This window comes from Moschus berezovskii, chromosome 3 (assembly GCF_049115385.1).
Source record: "Moschus berezovskii isolate FMDL1 chromosome 3, NW_MosBer_1.0, whole genome shotgun sequence".
Classification (NCBI taxonomy): Eukaryota; Metazoa; Chordata; class Mammalia; order Artiodactyla; family Moschidae; genus Moschus; species Moschus berezovskii.
Window position 1 is genome coordinate 19,385,270 of NC_142462.1, and position 19,506 is coordinate 19,404,775.

The 19,506-nt window shown below is 43.9% G+C and overlaps 1 protein-coding gene across 3 annotated transcripts in view; it reads right to left on the reverse strand.

The window, feature by feature from the left end:
* SLC25A13 (solute carrier family 25 member 13) overlaps positions 1 to 19,506 on the reverse strand; it is a 231,230-nt gene that overhangs the window by 17,576 nt on the left and 194,148 nt on the right. The window lies entirely within an intron of this gene.

Below are 19,506 nucleotides of genomic sequence, written 5' to 3' on the forward strand. Positions count from 1 at the left end.
ACACTGCAACTACCATATATGTTTTGGAGCACCACCTTCAAAAGTAATGTTAACAACCATTCCACATTTGGGATCATGTTTCTGTGGTTCATTTATGCCTTTTCTTCTCCTTCAACTCATGCTATCTGGTCTTCTTTTTTGTGGGAGAGTGAGGGGGTGATGTGGTCTAACATAGCCTTAGCCAAAATGCTTCAATTTCTTTTCTATATGCTGTTTCAGAGACTCCACCTTCATCATGGTCTTGGCTGTCCTGTGGATTGCTCATCCTGGTCTTGGCTCACCCTGTCCTGTGGATGAGACCCGGTAGTCTCACCTTCGTCAAAGCTTTGCAATGGCTTCCCTTTCCCATGTTCCTCTCCTGGGCAGCCTCATTCATCTGATCAATCAAGGCCCACCTATCACTCTGCATCTTCTTTGATGACTGTTAAGCTAGGCACATTGAGCTCTTACAAACCTCCTCTTCATTCATTTAAACCTAAACACCAGTCTTTCAAAGTAAGTAGAAAACAGACAAGGAGTGGATTCCACCCGGCTCCACACTGTCTGGCCTCCCCGGGGACAAGGTGGTAAAGAACCCATCTGCCAATGCAGGAGACTCAAGGGACGTGGGTTCAATCCCTGGGTCAGGAAGATTCCCTGGAGGAGAAAATGGCAATCTACTCCAGTATTCTTGCCTGGAGAATCCCATGGACAGAGGAGCCTGTCCATGGGGTCGCAGAGTCAGACACGACTGAGCATGCACACATCACACTGTCTGCACCTCCTCAACGCTATTCTGAGATCTCCTCATGCTCTTCTGTCTGCCTGGATCACTGTTGCCTACTTCAGGGTGTAAACAACCAGGAGCCAGAGACTACATCTGATTTAATTTAGAAAACAACAAGCGCTTTGGCTGTTAGTTAGGGCCTAAGACACATTCCTGATGACACGGATTTGGCTTTGCCAACTCCCATAGAAAACCCCACAACTAAAGGGAGGAATGAGAGGCTTGGGATACACTGATATGTGATCTGAAATTAGAAACAGCCCTTACCCTGATACAGAAGAGTAAGGCAAAGTGAAGAAGCAGCTGGGTTTTCCCGAGAAGGAACTCTGCTTTCCTGAAATCATGGCAATAAGCCATGTATCACTATGAGAGCAAGAGCCTAACAAGAGGTGTAGTGTGCTTTAAGAGATGTTTGAAAACAGTTCCAGATGACTAAGAAAAATGACTTGATCAAAACACAATGAACAAACAAAACCCATCGAAGGAAAAGGCGGAGCTATACTTTGAAACTTGAAAGGAAAAAATGGTCGGGAATTTGTTATCTCTTTTCCTACCAGGGATCAGACAATGTGGTCAAATAAGTTACATGTGCTGGAGCCAAGGTGAGACCCTGCAAGAGGTTGTAGGTTTCTAATTATCTGAAAAAAAAGGGAGAAAAGAGAAGAGTGGAAGAAGAAAGATATTTTGTACAACAGCCACCATCTCTGCTCCATAGAAGCAGGGATGTCTTGTCCACAAGTGAAAACGTTTAAAAACTCTACTTTCCACTGAACGAGTTGTGAAGGGGCCCTGGGGCCTAACAGATGTACCATCTCCTGGGGATGTATCAGTTCAGTTCAGTTCAGTCGCTCAGTCGTGTCCGACTCTCCGCGACCCCATGAATCACAGCACGCCAGGCCTCCCTGTCCATCACCAACTCCCAGAGTTCACTCAAACTCATGTCCATTGAGTCGGTGATGCCATCCATCCATCTCATTCTCTGTCGTCCCCTTCTCCTCCCGCCCCCAATCCTTCCCAGCATCAGAGTCTTTTCCAGTGAGTCAACTCGTCGCATGAGGTGGCCAAAGTATTGGAGTTTCAGCTTTAGCATCAGTCCTTCCAATGAACATCCAGGATTGATCTCCTTTAGAATGGACTGGTTGGATCTTCTGGGGCTGTATGGCCAGGCGATAAAGGAGCACAGAGGAAAGTTAAAGGTGAACTCTTCTACCAAAAAGGCCGACCAAAGGCTGCCTTCTTTGGGGCAGGCAGGGGAATAGGGGTTTGGGAATCCACGAGGAAATAATTATTAAAGTCCCAGGTAAAGTATCAAGTCCAGTGCAAGTGTGAGGGACGGTGGGAACGAGGCGGTCTGTGGTCCCGGCCCAGATCAGCAGCCGCTCGGGCATCTCTTAGCAGCCCACGGCTTCTTCCTCGCCATGAGGTGCTCCTCGCCTCTCTCACACGCCAGGCGTTAAAGCCCAATTCCCGAGAAAAGCTAACTCTGAAAAGGGTTGAGGAAAAAGGCACAGACTTATTAAGTTTCCCTCGTCGCCTTTCCCCACCACTTCCTTCAGGCCTGGGCACAGAGGCAGGTGCCGATTTGTAAGGCTGCCTCCGGCAACACCTGACCTGTTGACCCGTACCGTGGAGAGGCTTTTCAGGTTCCATCAGTGAGAACGATTCCCAGGTTCCTTGATAAAGCCTTCACATTGTGGTGAACACCCATTCTCCCGCCCTACATCAACACATAAACCTGTTTGACTCGAATGCTACTTGCCCCACGTAGTTTTTACTAACTGGTCACCCATTCTGAACAGGCAACCTTATATTTAATAATAAAGGGAAACATTCCACGCTGCCCAAAAACCTGCGTCAGCAACACAAAATTAAGTGCTTTGGCCATTAAAAAATTAATAAATGACAAAGGGTGTACCATCCAAAATAAATCTTTAAATGTTCCTCCCCGTAAGAAAAATCCACACATTTCCCTGCTCCAGGCAGCCCTGCCCTCAGACATTCCCTGGCTGGCCCCGAATTTCCTTTGTACACACAGTAAAATCACTTGGGGGAAATTAATATATGAAAAACGCAATCATCTAATTTTCTTATTCTCCATTAAAGCACTCTTTCAACAAAAAGGGGGAAATTATGTGTTGTTGTTTTTTTTCTTGTTAATAAAAGACTCACTAATAACACACAGGAACAATAAAAGGCATCTTAGGGGAGACCTATATGTGAATGAACTAGAATCAAAACTCAGATCGAGTTTAATTATCAGCTCTGGCTCCATTCCAATCCAGATCCATCCAGAGTCTCTTGATCACCATTCTATTTAAAAAGGTCGAGGAACTTCACTTACCCCCACGTTAATAGTCCATGATGGACAGGACAATTAGACAGTTTAGAGATGCTGGCCACAGCACAGCCAGGGTAAAGGAATTATTTGTTTTGCGTCTCACTTTTTTTTTCCTGATGTGGGCACTGTGGTGAAAGCCCAAGGGAGCTTTAATCAATTCTTAAGTTGCTGGAATCATCCACCCAGGTTTACTCTGCAGCTCTGTCTGGCATGAAATTGTCCAAAGAGGTAACACAGCAGGATTCGTATTTTACACACACATACACATTGCTATCTCCAGTGTCTTTCTCCTTCTTTGAAAGCTCTTCATCTTGGATGGCATCACACCTGCCCAACAATCCGAGTGGGGGGGTGGAAATCCTGAAGGATGGTGGCTGATAAAGAAGTCAGGGCCAGGGCAGGTCTTTTCACATGCTAATTCCCGCCTATTCTAGCTGCACCTACAAATAGAGCTCCAAACAGACGACTTCTAATACAGGGGAAGGTAATTACACTCACAAAGGCACCTCTGTGTCAGGGCCCGGCACCAGGAGCCAGCAGGTCTGGGAGACGGAGGCTTAACAGAGACTCCTGCAGTGAATGCACATTGTCTAACACGAGGGAAAACGCCAGACTGGGGGGACCCTGCAGCCTTCAGGACAACAGTGGTGCACCTTGTCTGGGAAGGTTATTTAATGCTTCTGGCACCTGTAGGCAGAGCCACCCCTCTTTTCCTACCTTACAGGTTTAGAATTTATTTGGCATGTATAATTGTATATTTTGATCCTGGAGCTACAAACAATGGGCGGCATGTCATGTCTTGATCCCTGAGCATTCCTCTTGGTTTCTCCCAAGCGAGTTAACCCTTGGATACACAACCTGGCAGCAGCTTTCCTACCCAGTCAAAGGACAGTTAAGGATTTGAAAAGGGTGCATTTCAGCATCTTACTGAGAAATACCACTGGCGCCTAGCCTGTTACATTGTGTCACTGGTGTTAAAGCCAAGTCAACCAGTCAATGGTCGGAGACTCCATGTAAGTGACACTGAAATTAACTTCAACTTGTATATAAAAATCTCAATGCTTATTCTTTTCTTTCTTTAGTCCAGGGACTTTTAGGATATTGGTGTCTCTTTAATTTCATTGCAGTCCTAACAAAAGCACCTTGACAACTTGAGGGATTTTGGTAGGAAATGCCACACCTGTACCAGGTGTAATTCTCTAGTCTTCTACCAGTGTATGTTGCTTTGCCATCAGTGATGCTCTTCATTCAGATGGGATGGAGAGCTTTACTACATGGAATTTTAGTCTCAAAGAAGTTCTGTCTTCTTCACAAAGCTAATCTGTAAACTATGTCCCATGTTTCCAGTTTTTCTTTCCTTTCTTGCCTTCTTTGCCCCCAACTTCTCCATCCTACTCATTTACAAGTTGCATAGTTTGTTTCTAGTCCCAAGGTTTAGACCCTGAAAATTTTGTCTGCAATCTTCACCTTCCTCTTATGTGATACTTGCACATCAGACTATTTAAATTACAAGCAACTCCACCTTATTGTTATGTATTTAATTCTAGCTCAAATTACGTTAAGCATTATAATTACCATTATATATAGATATTACATTTAAATTCAGGCAAAGTTATTTAGAGTAAATATTTACCACTTTCTTTGCTCTTCATCCCTTGTTCCATCTCCAAACTATCATCTGGAATCACTTTCGTCTTACCTGAAGTATATTCTAGAACTTCCTTTGGGAAGGTTCTACCAATGATATGTTTTCGGAGTTTTGCTAGTCTAAAAAGTATCTTTATTTTACCCTGTTCCTGGAAGACATTTTCATAGGCCATAGAATTCTAGGTTGAAAGGCTTTTTTTTTCTGTACACACTGACGATATCATTCAAATGACTTCCAGCTTCCTCTGTTCCTAAGTTAGCCAACAGTTCAACTGGTTCCCTTTAAAGACAATCTGCTTTCCTCTCTAGGCACCCTTCGGCTTCTCTGAAGCTTCAGTGTTCAGCAGTTTCATTCTGATGTGTCTAGTCTGGATTAATTTATCCAGACTGGGATTTGCTGTGCTTCTTGAATCTCTAGATTGATAGCTTTCAATAGCTGTAGAGAATTTTCAGCCATCATTTCCTCCTGGTTTTTGTTTATACCCATTAAACCAGCTCACAATGTCCCGTGTACCACTCTCTCTATTCTGAGTCATTCTCTTATCTTCTGGTTCACTAATTCTCTCTTCAGCTGTGTTTAATTGGCTGTTAAAGGCAGAATTTTGAAACGTTGAATTTTAAATTTCAGTCATCATAAATATTTTCACTTCTACATTAAAAAAAAACATTCACTTTATAGTTACAATAATTTTGAAATTTTAAATCTTTGAAGGTTTGCTGTCAGGTTGCTTTTGCCACCACTTTTTAAAGTGCCTTGTTTCCTTGCGTGATTTGAGATGTTTAAGAGTTGCTCATTTTCCTTGGAACTTTATCTATGAAAATTCTTTAACATTTGGGCTGAATGTGGGTTCCTCTTGAGAAAACTTGTTTTCTTTTCTCAGGCAGCTAGAGGCACTACCAATTCAAGTTTATTTAAAAATAAATTCCTGTATCTTGAGAGCTTTGAACATACATTCATTCTGTAAACTCATGCGAGACAAGCTTGGCATTCCTGATGCTTAGGGAAGGGTTTTCCCTTCCCAATTCTCTCTCCCTCCACTCAGAAACAAAGAAATTTTCCTTGCTTTCTAGATAGTTTAAGAGAGCATTAAAAAAAAAGCTTTTTTACTCAACTATACTTGATTTACAATACTGCATTAATTTTAGGTGTATAGCAAAGTGATTCAGTTACACACACACACACACACATGCACACACAGAAACACACACACATACACACATCTATGTGCAAGTCTTCTCACAGAGGATGAGAAGAGGTAGACTGCATTCAAAGAAATAGTCAAAATATATCATCTCAAATGTGGATCAGTATCTGAATTCTGCCAACTCCACATCAATGGCCAGGATACTGCAAGAGCAAGAATACAGGCTGCAGAGTCAGAAACCTGGGCTCAGATCATTATTCTGCCACTTAACTACTGTATGTTGGGCAAAGTTCTTAAAATCTCTGCACCTCAAGTTCCTCTCCAAAACCAATGAGGAACATTTGTACTGACATAAGATTTAATTTAAATCCAGTGATTAATATAAAGTACCTAGCACAAGCATCTACGATTAAAAAAGCGATGATATAAAGATAATTACTATTATCAATGAAAAGCACACTGTCCTGTCAAAGAGGAAAACAGAAATAGCTGACATATTCTTTAAAAAACTGGCAGCTGGAGTATGACTCCTCTATGGTTTCTACACGAATCACAGGAGAGTTCTACGTTTACCAGGCTAAGAGCAAATCTTTTATTTGGCAAAAGACCTAATTCTGTCAAGTAAATTTAAAGTTGTTTGCTACATTGATCATACCCTACATAAGACTCTGGCTGCCACAAGGCATATCTCCTTTATGTTCAATGCATCTCTCTCAAGTTAGCCATCTTTTAAATACAGACCATGGTCAAAATTAAAAACCAGAGAAATGAAAGACCAAATTATAAGAAATATACCTATCACTTCTGGAAAATATATTCAGAGCCCTCTATGAATAGTGGATTGGGAGCATCGTTTTCAGTACTTCTAAACATAAAGGACAGCAAATTATATTCCAAAAGTTAAGCTAAAAGAAAAAAGTGTTTTGTTGAAACTAATCCTGCAGGCACTTAGCAAAAAACAAAAACAAAGAAAACAGCAACAAAATAAAGATACTAACTTGATAAAAATGTTTGCCTCTAGAAAGATAGGTTACCCACAGCATGAGGCTAGGAGATTAATGTTCTGTTATTACAGACCTTTTCATAGATGAACTTTCTTCTTTTAAAAACTATACTACCTGTTAACATTAACTTTTGAAAGAACTTTACGGCACTAGAATTATTCCCTCACCTCCCTTAACACTCATCCCTCTGAAGGCAATGAGCCACCACACTCATCTACCTAACTCAGCACACTGCATAGAATGTCAGCCCTCAACAAATATTTGGTGAATGACTGGAAGAAGGATGAAAAAAAACCCAACCATTTTCTAATATTTTAAAGGATCTTTTCTAGCCCTGTTCAGCACATTCAGTTCCTTTAGGCATCATTTAATAAAAAAATGTTTTTCGCAGCGTCTCATTTTATTTGCTGTTCCAAGTGTAGGTACTATTCCGTTCCGTTCCGTCGCTCAGTCGTGTCCGACTCTTTGCGACCCCGTGGACTGTAGCCCACCAGGCTTCTCCGTCCATGGGATTCTCCAGGCAAGAATACTGGAGTGGGTTACCGTTTCCTTCTCCAATTATTATTCTCCATTATTATCCCCTTTTTACAGATAATGCCTCTGAAATGTAGGAACAGAGAGATTTTCAAAAATCTTGTCTTCCAGTTTATTTTCTTTTAATGCAAACTTCTAAGCACGATATGGACAGTATTACATCATTTTGAATATTAGACACAAGTTCACACTACATTAGATACAAAACCTGGCCTCTTGATGTACTTGATACTCCTTAATTTCTAAAATTTTGCCTTTTAATAACACAAAATGTCCCAAATGTTCATTTTATGGCAGATATTAATGACAAAGTTATCAGGAAGGCACAAAGGTATTCTTCAATACTATCATTTAGATGGCCTCTTGGCTCACTGTCAGATTATGTGTCTCTCCGCAAGGCAGGCAGGGTGTGCACTGCTGTGTTGGTCAATGCAAGAGTTAAGGAAACAGAGTTGTCTCACAATGGATAATTTTAATTTCTATAATTTAAAGAGTTGATATAAGATCAAAGATAATGTGCTTATTCTAAACAACAAAACAAAGAAAAATTGAGTCATTCTATCTAACGTTTTAAAGAAGCATTTGGTATTAAAAGCAATTAGGAAAAAAATGATCCTTTAACTACCCAAGCCTAAACTATCACACAATTCATGGCATTTAGTGACCTTCAGTTCTTTTCATTTCCATTTCCTTAGCAAGCCAGCGTCAACAATGACACCAGACCATATCTGTGCATAGCAGGGAAACTTGTCTTTACACTTCCTAGAATTATCTATCAGGCACAGGCTCCCTCTTACCCAGCTTGATATCTCTGTGTGATACCTTGCGTTCCACAGAGAGACTGCATCGAGTTTGAAACCCAGCCTCCCACGTCCTTATAAGGTATACGACCTTAGAAAAATTACCTAAACCCCCACGCGTTCCTTTCCTCAACTGTAACTTGGAACTGCTTAAAAACAAAACACCTATCTGCATCACAGGCTGTAAGCAATCGTTAGTCACTCAGTCATGTCCAACTCTCTGCGGCCCCCTAGACTCTAGCCCGGGCTCCTCTGTCCGTGGAATTCTCGAGGCAAGAATACTGGAGTGGGTTACCCTTTCCTTGTCCAGAGGATGTTCCCGACCCAGGGATCAAGCCCAGGTTTCCTGCACTGCAGGTGGATTCTTTACTGTCTGAGCCCCCAGGGAAGCCCATCATAGGCTGTAATAGGGATTAAATGATGTCAACTGTACAAAGCACTAAGCATGAGGCCTAGCTCAGAGTGAGCGTTGGCGTGCACACATTAACACACTCACTCACACACATACACACCTAAGGCTGGACCCTGCCTCCACCCCTCCTGAAAGTCCTAGCACCGTATCTGACCCTGCTATATTTGCAGATTTTTCAAATCCTTCCATCATCAGAGACACTTCTGTCTACAGACAGGCATGGTTCTCCCAACAAAATTAAACAATAAATCTCCCAACCTCTTCCCCCTGCTAACGTTACTGCTCGGCTCCATTTCTTCTTCCAGTTGCTATATGCCTTCCCTTCTGTTTCTTTCACAGTAAAATCTGTAGGCTGAGCGGTTTGTATCTGTGAATATTTTCTCCTCCAGGTTTCTGCCTCCGCCATTCTCCTTCAATTGATTTCTGAAAGGTACCCGGTGACTTCCATCTTTTAGTTCACAGGCCTTTCCTTGGACGTCAGTCCCCCGGTCTCTGCAGGACTTGAGAAGCAGTCACCTCTTCCTCCACCACTTCCACCTCACACACCTGGGCTCCCACCTGCTCCTCCCAGCTCTCCACCGGACAGCTGTTTCCACTTCCCTCTGCCCACACTCACTTACTCCTGCACCCAAATGAGGGCCGTCGTGAGTGCCATTGGCTTGGGGGTCTTACCCGCTCTCACAGCCTCATGCACGCACATGGCCCCTAAAGAACATCTCAAGTCCCTGTCCTCTGACAAGGCTCCAGCCCTACATTCAGCGGAGCGAGTAAGAACACTAGACAGGGAGTCAGGAGAAGTCTTGGTTCCTAGCTGTGCCTCCACCTGCCAATCACCTGGCTGATTTCTCCTGAGATTTCTGTGCTTTGATTCCTCAGTTATAAAGCTAACACCAGACAGAAGGATTTTTAAGGTCTCCTGCAGCTTGTCAAGTATTATGACAAAATTCACAGTAATTTACAATCATCCATCCAGACACTCAAGCCAGAAACCCGGCTTTTAATCTTCCTGTACTTTTCTTGTTTCATTACTTGCCAAGACTTGGTAAGTCTAACTCTCACATACCCTTTCAATGCATCACCCCCACAAAAGACACCCACCCACCCACACACACCATCGCTGCCTCCTCCCCACATCCCCAGCCTTCCTCTTGCCCCTGAACACGGCACTCTCCACACGGATGCTGAATGGCCCCTCCTCAAGCACAAACCCGATCATGCCACTTGCCTCTGCCGTCTCGCTGGCTAACTGCACCTCATCTTTCACTGCCGTCTCCCCTTCGGAAGCCTTCCTGGCTTCCCTGCCATGTGTCAGCTCCGTCTCTGTTAGAACGGTGCACGGCTGACCCTCTGACAGCCCTTCTCAACTGCACATGCTGTAGCCCAACGATCTCGTTACTTGTCTGACTGCTCCCACGAGATGGAAAACTACTTACTAAACCATGCATTTGGAGAAGGCAATGGCAAGCCACTCCAGTACTCTTGCCTAGAAAATCCAATGGACAGAGGAGCCTGGTGGGCTACAGTCCATGGGGTCGCTACTAGTCGGACACGACTGAGCGACTTCACTTTCACTTTTCACTTTCACACATTGGAGAAGGAAATGGCAACCCACTCCAGTGTTCTTGCCTGGAGAATCCCAGGGATGGCGGAGCCCAGTGGGCTGCCGTCTATGGGGTCGCACAGAGTCGGACACGACTGAAGTGACTTAGCAGCAGCAAACCACGCATTAGGGATGCCCTGGTGGCTGAATGGTAAAGAATCCACCTGCCAATGCTGGAGCCTCGGGTTCGATCCCTGGTCCGGGAAGATCCCACATGTCACAGAGCAACTAAGCCCGTGAACCACAACTACCGAGCCCGTGGGTCGTAGCTACTGAGGCCTGCGTGCCCTAGAGCCCATGCCCTGCAACAGGAGAAGCCACTGCAATGAGAAGCCCGCACACTGCAACTAGAAGGTGGATCCCACTTGCCACAGCTAGAGAAAAGCCCACGCAGCAACGAAGACGCAAGCACAAACAAAAATAAATAAATAAATGATTTAAAAATATATATGCATTAGAATTCACTCTCCTATTCCCAGTGCCCAGGGCAAAGCTTGTGGATAAATAAATGGAGGCTTCAGAGCTCGGGACAGCGATCTCTCACCTAATTAGCTATTTCCTTCACATTCAACTTCACCAGTATCCTAGTTTTCTTTGGTCATTACTTGCCAACTTATCCTCTTTCTGTGCTTTCATATCCTTACTATATAACCTGGCAACACCCGGCTTTGGCTTACCACTCATTTGCTCAACGAATATCGATCAAATGTCTACTCGTGCGCCAGAAGCTGTCACAAGGACGCAGCAGTGAGCAAGCGAGGTCTCTGCTATCACAGTTCACTTTGGAGGAGGAGAGACTAGAGGGGAGTGTCAGGTGGTGACGGGGCGCTCAGAGACCTGGCCGAGGGGATGTGACAGCCAGGGACGTGGTGTCCTTCCAAGCAGGCCTCTGCAGAGCTAGCATGTGAGGGGAAGAGCCTTCAGGCAACTGGAAATGACGGGGTGAGCCTGAAGGATCTGAAGAGGAAAGGCGGCCAGTGTAGTGAGCAGAGTAGGTTGGGGGTGGGGGGTCCAGGGAGCAGGGCGGAGAGGAAGGGCCGGCAGGGAAGGGGCTGGGGTCTACATGCAGTAGCACAGACACTTTTGGACAGGTTTCCACCAGAGGCGCGGTTTCTGTCGGGCACACCAGCCTTCTCTCGCCTCCAGTTTCTTCTCAAATATCATCTCAGAGATGCATTTCTGACCACTCTATTATGTCCGAGTCATGTATGGATGTGAGAGTTGGACTATGAAGAAAGCTGAGTGCCAAAGAATTGATGCTATTGAACTGTGGTGTTGGAGAAGACTCTTGAGAGTCCCTTGGACTACAAGGAGATCCAACCAGTCCATCCTAAAGGAGATTAGTTCTGAGTGTTCATTGGAAGGATTATGCTGAAGCTGAAACTCCAATACTTTGGCCACCTCATGCGAAGAGTTGACTCATATGAAAAGACCCTGATGCTGAGAAAGATGGAGGGCAGGAGGAGAAGGGGACGACAGAGGATGAGATGGTTGGATGGCATCACTGACTCAATGGACATGGGTGAACTCCGGAAGTTGGTGATGGACAGGGAGTCTTGCAGTGCTGCGGTTCATGGGGTTGCAAAGAGTCAGACACGACTGAACGACTGAACTGAACTAAGCTGCGATCCCATGGACTGGGATCCACCAGGCTCCTCTGTCCATGGAATTCTCCAGGCAAGAATACTGGAGTGGGTAGTCATTTCCTTCTCCAGCTAATCTTCCCAAGCCAGGGACTGAACCTGGGTCTCCTGCATCGCAGGCAGATTCTTTACCATCTGAACAACCAGGGAAGCCCTATTGAAATCATGCCCACCCCCACCCCCGCCTTCATCTGGAGTTGGCCCTTCTCCATACCTTCATCCTGCCTCCTTTTCCTTCAAGGTCCTCGGCCTCACTTGATGTCATATAGTCTTCTGATCGGCTGACTTCTTTTACCCACAGAAGTGTGAGCAGGGTCTTGGCTTTTCATAGTGACATTCTAAACGACTAAACTAGTGCCAGGAACACAGTCAGAATGAGTTAATCTGACTTATATTTTAAATTTAGATCACGCTGGCTGCTGTGGGGACTAAGGACTTGAGGGAGTCAAAAGTCAAAACAGAGAAACCCACAAGGAGGCTTTCACAGAGCTTCAGGTGAAAGAGAAAGATGGATGAATTACCGCTTTGGTGGTTGCAAACCCATATAAACATCCCTTGATATTAGAAAATTAGCATGGCACGATGTCCTCCAAGTCATGACTAAATACTTGTTTTCCTTATGTGGGACTGCTGCTGCTGCTGCTAAGTCGCTTCAGTCATGTCCGACTCTGTGCGACCCCACAGACGGCAGCCTACTAGGCTCCCCCGTCCCTGGGATTCTCCAGGCAAGAATACTGGAGTGGGTTGCCATTTCCTTCTCCATATGTGGGGCTAAGAACTCATAAAAGCAGGTATTTTTATAAATTGCTATCTTGAGAAACTATTCTGATGTATTTGTATATTGCTAAGATAAAAGTGATAAACTGATGGGATTTGACAAAATCTACTAATGCTAAAAACTGCACATGCCCCTTGACCTAATGATTTCATTGCTAGGGATTCATTGTGTTCATTCACAAAAGTATATCACAATATCTGCAGGAATGTTCAATCTGTCATTGTAATGTTCCCAAACTAGAAACAAGTACTCATCAGAAAGAAACTGCTTAAAAAAAAAATCTGTATACAGTTATTAAATGAGAAAAGAACATTAAGATACACTGTGTGCTCAGACAGATTTTGTTTTTGTTAAAAAACACAGATATAACATTGGCGTGTGTGTGTGTGTGTGTGTGTGTGTACAATTTGTGATAGAAGAGAAAGAGGGAGGAGAGAAATAAATACAAATTTCAATTATTTATAAAAAATATATGCAGTGGTAATAGGGACTGATGCTAAAGCTGAAGCTGCAATACTTTGGCCACCTCATGCGACGAGTTGACTCACTGGAAAAGACTCTGATGCTGGGAAGAATTGGGGGCGGGAGGAGAAGGGGACGACGGAGAATGAGATGGCTGGATGGCATCACCGACTCTGTGGACATGAGTTTGAGTGAACTCCGGGAGTTGGTGATGGACAGGGAGGCCTGGCGTGCTGTGATTCATGGGGTCGCGGAGAGTCGGACACGACTGAGTGACTGAACTGAATCTTTTAAAGAGAAAATAGAATGGTAAGGAGTAAAGAGAAAATTTTACTTTTTCACAGACACTTATGAATTATTTGATTTGGTTTTGAAACAAACTTGTCTTTTACTTTAAAAGACCAAACAACATCCCTTTGAGATAACTATCAGAATAATCAAGTTGAGAGGTCTCTTCAAGAAAAGTAGAGATACCAAGGGACATTTCATACAAAAATGGGCACAATAAAGGGCAGAAACGGTATGGACCTAAAGGAAGCAGAAGATAGTAAGAAGAGGTGGCAAGAATACACAGAAGAACTATACAAAAAAGATCTTCACGACCCAGATAATCATGATGGTGTGATCGCTAACCTAGAGCCAGACATCCTGGAATGTGAAGTCAAGTGGGCCTTAGGAAGCATCACTACGAACAAAGCTAGTGGAGGTGATGGCTATTTCAAATCCTAAAAGATGCTGCTCTGAAAGTGCTACGTTCAATACGCCGGCAAATTTGGAAAACTCAGCAGTGGCCACAGGACTGAAAAAGGTTAGTTTTCATTTCAACCCCAAAGAAAGGCAATGCCAAAGAATGCTCAAACTACTGCCCAATTGCACTCATCTCACATACTAGTAAAGTAATGTTCAAAATTCTCCAAGCCAGGCTTCAACAGTATGTGAACTGTGAATTTCCAAATGTTCAAGCTGGATTTAGAAAAGGCAGAGAAACCAGAGATCAAATTGCCAACATCCATTAGATCATCGAAAAAGCAAGAGAATTCCAGAAAAACATCAACTTCTGCTTTATCGACTACACCAAAGCCTTTGACTGTGTGGATCACAAGAAACTGTGGAAAATTCTTCAAGAGATGGGAATACCAGACCACCTTACCTGCCTCCTGAGAAATCTGTATGCAGGTCAAAAAGCAACAGCTAGAACTGGACATGGAACAATGGACTGGCTCAAAATTTGGAAAGGAGTATGTCAAGGCTGTATATATTGTCACCCTGCTTATTTAACTTATATGCAAAATACATCATGCGAAATGCTGGCCTGGATGAAGCACAAACTGGAATCAAGATTGCAGCAAGAAATATCAATAACCTCAAATATGGAGATGATACCACTCTTACGGCAGAAAGTGAAGAGGAACTAGAGTCTCTTGATAAAAGTGAAATATTCAAAAAACGATGGTCATGGCATCCAGTCCCATCACTTCATGGCATACAAATGAGAAACAATGGAAACAGTGACAGACTTTCTTTTCTTGGGCTCTAAAATCACTGTAGATGGTGATTGCAGCCATGAAATTAAAAGACACTCGTTCCTTGGAAGAAAAGTGGTGACCAACCTAGACAGCATATTAAAAAGCATAGACATTACTTTGCTGACAAAGGTCCGTATAGTCAAAGCTATTGTTTTTCACATTATGGGTGTGAGAGTTGGAGCATAAAGCTGAACACCCAAGAATTGATGTTTTCGAACTGTGGTGTTGGAGAAGACCCTTGAGAGTCCCTTGGACTGCAAGGAGATCCAACCAGTCAATCCTAAAGGAAATCAGTCCTGAATATTCATTGGAAGGACTGATGCTGAAGCTCTAATACTTCAGCTACCTGATGCAAAGAACTGACTTGTTAGGAAAGAACCTGCTGCTGGGAAAGACTGAAGGCAGGAGCAGAAGGGGATGAGAGAGGATGAGACAGTTGGATGGTATCATCGACTCGATGGACACAGGTTTGCACACGCTCCAGGAGTTGGTGGTGGACAGGGAAGCCTGGCGTGCTGCAGTCCACGGGGTTGCAGAGTCGCTCACGACTGAGCGACTGAACTGAACTAAGAACATATTTCATTACTTGCTTTCTGATTTTATGAACAGTAGCTCCAATAACTCCTTTACATACACACTTCGAATGAGAACACATATACAACATCCATGAATTTGGATGGAATATAGCATATTAAAAAGCAGAGACATTATTTTTCCAACCAAGGTCCGTCTAGTCAAGGCTATGGTTTTCCCCGTGGTCATGTATGGATGTGAGAGTTGGACTGTGAAGAAAGCTGATCACCGAAGAATTGATGCTTTTGAACTGTGGTGCTGGAGAAGACTCTTGAGAGTCCCTTGGACTGTAAGGAGATCCAACCAGTCCATTCTAAAGGAGATCAATCCTGGGTGTTCATTGGAAGGACTGATGCTAAAGCTGAAACTCCAATACTTTGGCCACCTCATGCGACGAGTTGACTCACTGGAAAAGAGTCTGATGCTGGGAGGGATTGAGGGTGGGAGGAGACGGGGACGACAGAGAATGAGATGGCTGGATGGCATCACCGACTCTATGGATATGAGTTTGAGTGAGCTCTGGGAGTTGGTGATGGACAGGGAGGCCTGGCGTGCTGTGATTCATGGGGTCGCAAAGAGTCGGACATGACTGAGTGACTGAAATGAACTGAACTGATACAGCTGAATGTGAAGCCTGTGCATACAGAGGGCCAACTGTATTCATTATTCTACACCATTTTATATAAGGGACTTGAGCATCTGTCCCCACGGGTACTGAAGGGACGACTCACTGTCAAATGCAGTGGGAAAGAGGCCTTTGATTAGAAAACAGCAGACAGGACTCATATTCCTAGGTGCCTTTCCATGCTAGATGGAAGTGTTTAATTTGCAATTACACAATCTGAAAATAATTTTCAACAAAGATGGATGGATCTTTTCCATCACTGCTTCACTGACCACTTTTTGTTCCAAAAAGAGCCATGAATTATCCCATTGCTTTATAAGGAAGCGTCTTTCAGTCTCTCTTAGCTGTGCCACCATTTAACATTAACTAAATCCTATTTCATTAAGAAGGTGCAATCTATGCCCTAAATAAAGTTCTGTTGGCACCTAAGGAAAAGCAATAATCAAAAGGAGATGCGGGTCACTTCTCTATATAGAATGTATTTTACTTCTACTTTAGTTACCTAATGAAAGGGAAATACCGACTCATGGTTTCTTAAGAAAAGTAGTATATGTTGCAGATTTTTAAAAACTACATTATATTCAAATAGCTCTTTCAAGGACAATTAATTATCCTGCCTTTACTTCAATTACCTGTAGGCTCTGAGCTGTAACAATGTCTCTAAATGTTACCAAAACGGGGTGCTTTGTTTACAGAGTCTGCTTCTATCTAAACTATTTGTAGCTTTAGGAATGTGAAATGTTTACCACATCCACATTTTTTTCAGTTGCAAATGTATATCGAGAGCAACTATTCTAATTACCTTTTACTGGGAAGTCACAGTTAGAATAGCTGGGTATTTTGCAAGTCAATTCAGGAGAAAAACAGAAAGCCTGGTTAAGTCCAATTAAGTGAGGTTAAACACTGCAGGTCTAAACACACAGACAGAGCCTCCCCTCACCCCTCCTAGGTCCCAGATTGTCATGCTAACAACAGCCAACAAAAGGTGCAATGGAAGGAAAACGAAGATGATCTGTCCCACCTAAAACTAGGACAGAGGTCCTCTGTTTCAAGACCCACCCAGAGGGACAGAGAACCAGATTCAACAGTACTAGTCACCCCAGGTCACTGACAATGTTCCACGGCACCCAGACTAGAAACAGAACACCTGAGCACTGAAAAGAGGCAGGCTGAAATGACGATTTGGTACAGTACACAGCAATGCTAACGCTGTGAAAGTCGCTCAGTCGTGTCCGACTCTTTGTGGCCCCGTGGATTCTAGCCTGCCAGGCTCCTCACTCTGTGGAATTCTCCAGGCCAGAATACTGGAGTGGGTAGCTGTTCCCTTCTCCTGGGCATCTTCCAGACCCAGGAATAGTACTGGGGTCTCCTGCATTGCAGGTGGATTTTTTACCAGCTGAGCTACCAGGGAAGCCCTAAAAAAAAATTTTTTTTTAAAAATTTTATTTATTTGGCTGCACTGGGTCTTAGTTGAGGCATGCAGGATCTTTGATCTTTGTTGCTGCATGTGGGATCTAGTTCCCTGACCAGGGATCAAACCTGGGCCCCAGCACTAGGAGCATGGCGCTTTAGCCACTGGGCCATCAGGGACGTCCCTTTATGCAGTCGTGTCCAACTCTTTGAGACCCCATGGACTGTAGCCCCAAAGACTCCTCTGTCCACGGTAATTCTCCAGACAATGCCCCTCAAAGGCAGGATCTGGAATCAATCAAGAGATTTCTGACCACGGAGGACTGGGGCAAAGTAGAAGAGCCCAGAGAAAAGGAAACTCACGGGAAAGAAAAGCTGAGGCTGGAAAGTGGGAGAAAACAAATGAGAAAGAGCCAGGGAGGTGATACCGCCCAATCAGACCGAGCGGGGAGGGGCACCTGCTGATCTGCCGAGGACACCCGTGGCCGGCAGAATGGAAGGGCCGGCCTGCCAGGTCCTTCTCGCAAGGTAATCAAGTTTGCAGAAGTTCAAAGCTCAAATTGTTAGTGACTTCACTTGGTAATTACCAATACACCGAAAGCAGTGTTTTGAAAGGCAGCAGCCAGGCCTGTGGAATGCCTCTGAACTAGATTAAGCCACCAGGCTAGTAATTAAACTAACTTTATATGGGAGAGGTCTCTTGCTCAAACTTGAGCAATCCTGCTCATGTCAAGAAAGCCATTTTAGCACAAAAGTGGAAACAAGAAACTTTTGAGCCTCAGTTTCAGCTCAGATACCACCGTTGGCACCTCTGTTCTCCACTACAAAATTAGGAGACCGACTCCTTCCAAGGGGTGTTAGAGGGGATTAAGACTATGAAATACTATGAAGATGAAAAGGACTGAGTCTCAGTCTTGTATCATTTGCAGGGAGTTTAACAGTCTCTGTTTCTGTGTCAGCAAACAAGTTTTTACCATTTTATCCATCTAGACATTTCGATAGCAGTCACTACCACAGCACCTAAGTGCTTTTTACCAGACAAGCCACTGAAAGACCGCTTGGCATCTTGTCAAAATGACATGCCGCTATATCATGTGAAAGTCTGCACAAGCCTAAAAATTCAGAACAGAAGACGACTTTTCTTCAAATTGATGAATGCTATGCCTCATGACAATACTGTTTATTTCTTACAGCTGGATCACAATTTGGTAAATGAAACAGCTATCACATCGTGCTCCACTGCATGATCACACTGAGCATTTTAAGTGCTACTTAAAAAAAAGATACCAGCATAGGACTTCCCTTGGTGGCTCAGTGGTGAAGAACTCGCCTGCCAGTGCAGGGCTTTGAGACACGGATTTTGATCCCTGATCCAGGAAGATCCCACATGCCGCAGAGCAGCTAAGCCCAAGAGCCACAACAACTGAGGCCTCATGCCACAACTACTGAAGCCCAGGTGCCCTAGAGCCAGTGCCCCACCACAAGAGCAGCCACTGCAATGAGAAGCCTGGGCACCACGGCTAGAAAGTAGCCCCTGCTAGCTACAACCAGAGAAAAGCCAGCAATGAAGACCCAGCACATTCAAAAATACATAAATAAATAAAATTACTTTTAAAAAATCAACATGTTTATTCCTAAACACTACAAGATGTCTAAATGAAGGGCGAAGTTCACCCCCAGAACACTAAGCGGGCATCGCATAATATTTGATCCTCACAAAGTCTCAGATCTTGGAGTGCTCTTCCCACTACTTGACCTTGAGAAGTATAGAGTTCCAGGTGAGAAAGGCAGACTTGCTTGAAGCCACCTCAGTTATCCTCACACTGATTGTTTACCAAGGTCACCCAAAAAACTGAGTTAAATAGAAAAGGATGAAACATATTCCTAGGGGATACTTCTATAAATGCTGTGCTGAATGGCAAAACGAGGCATTGAAAGTTCACTTGAAAAAGCAGTATGTTACACATGGACCATTTATATCCATTCAGGATAAGCTGGGAATAGAAAAAAAAGGAACAGCTCTCATGCTATGTGTCTGTGGGACAAGATTTCCTGGGCCAGTATTACACAATGTCCAAAAGGCCTTCCTCTTGCCAGCATGGAATGAAAATGAAGATGGCAGGCTTTGCAAAACCATATGAACTGCTGATTTAAAATGTGGATTAAGTGGTGATCACGAAACTGATTCAAAACTCATATGAAGAATTAAAATTTCTAGATACATTTACATAGCTACATTAATT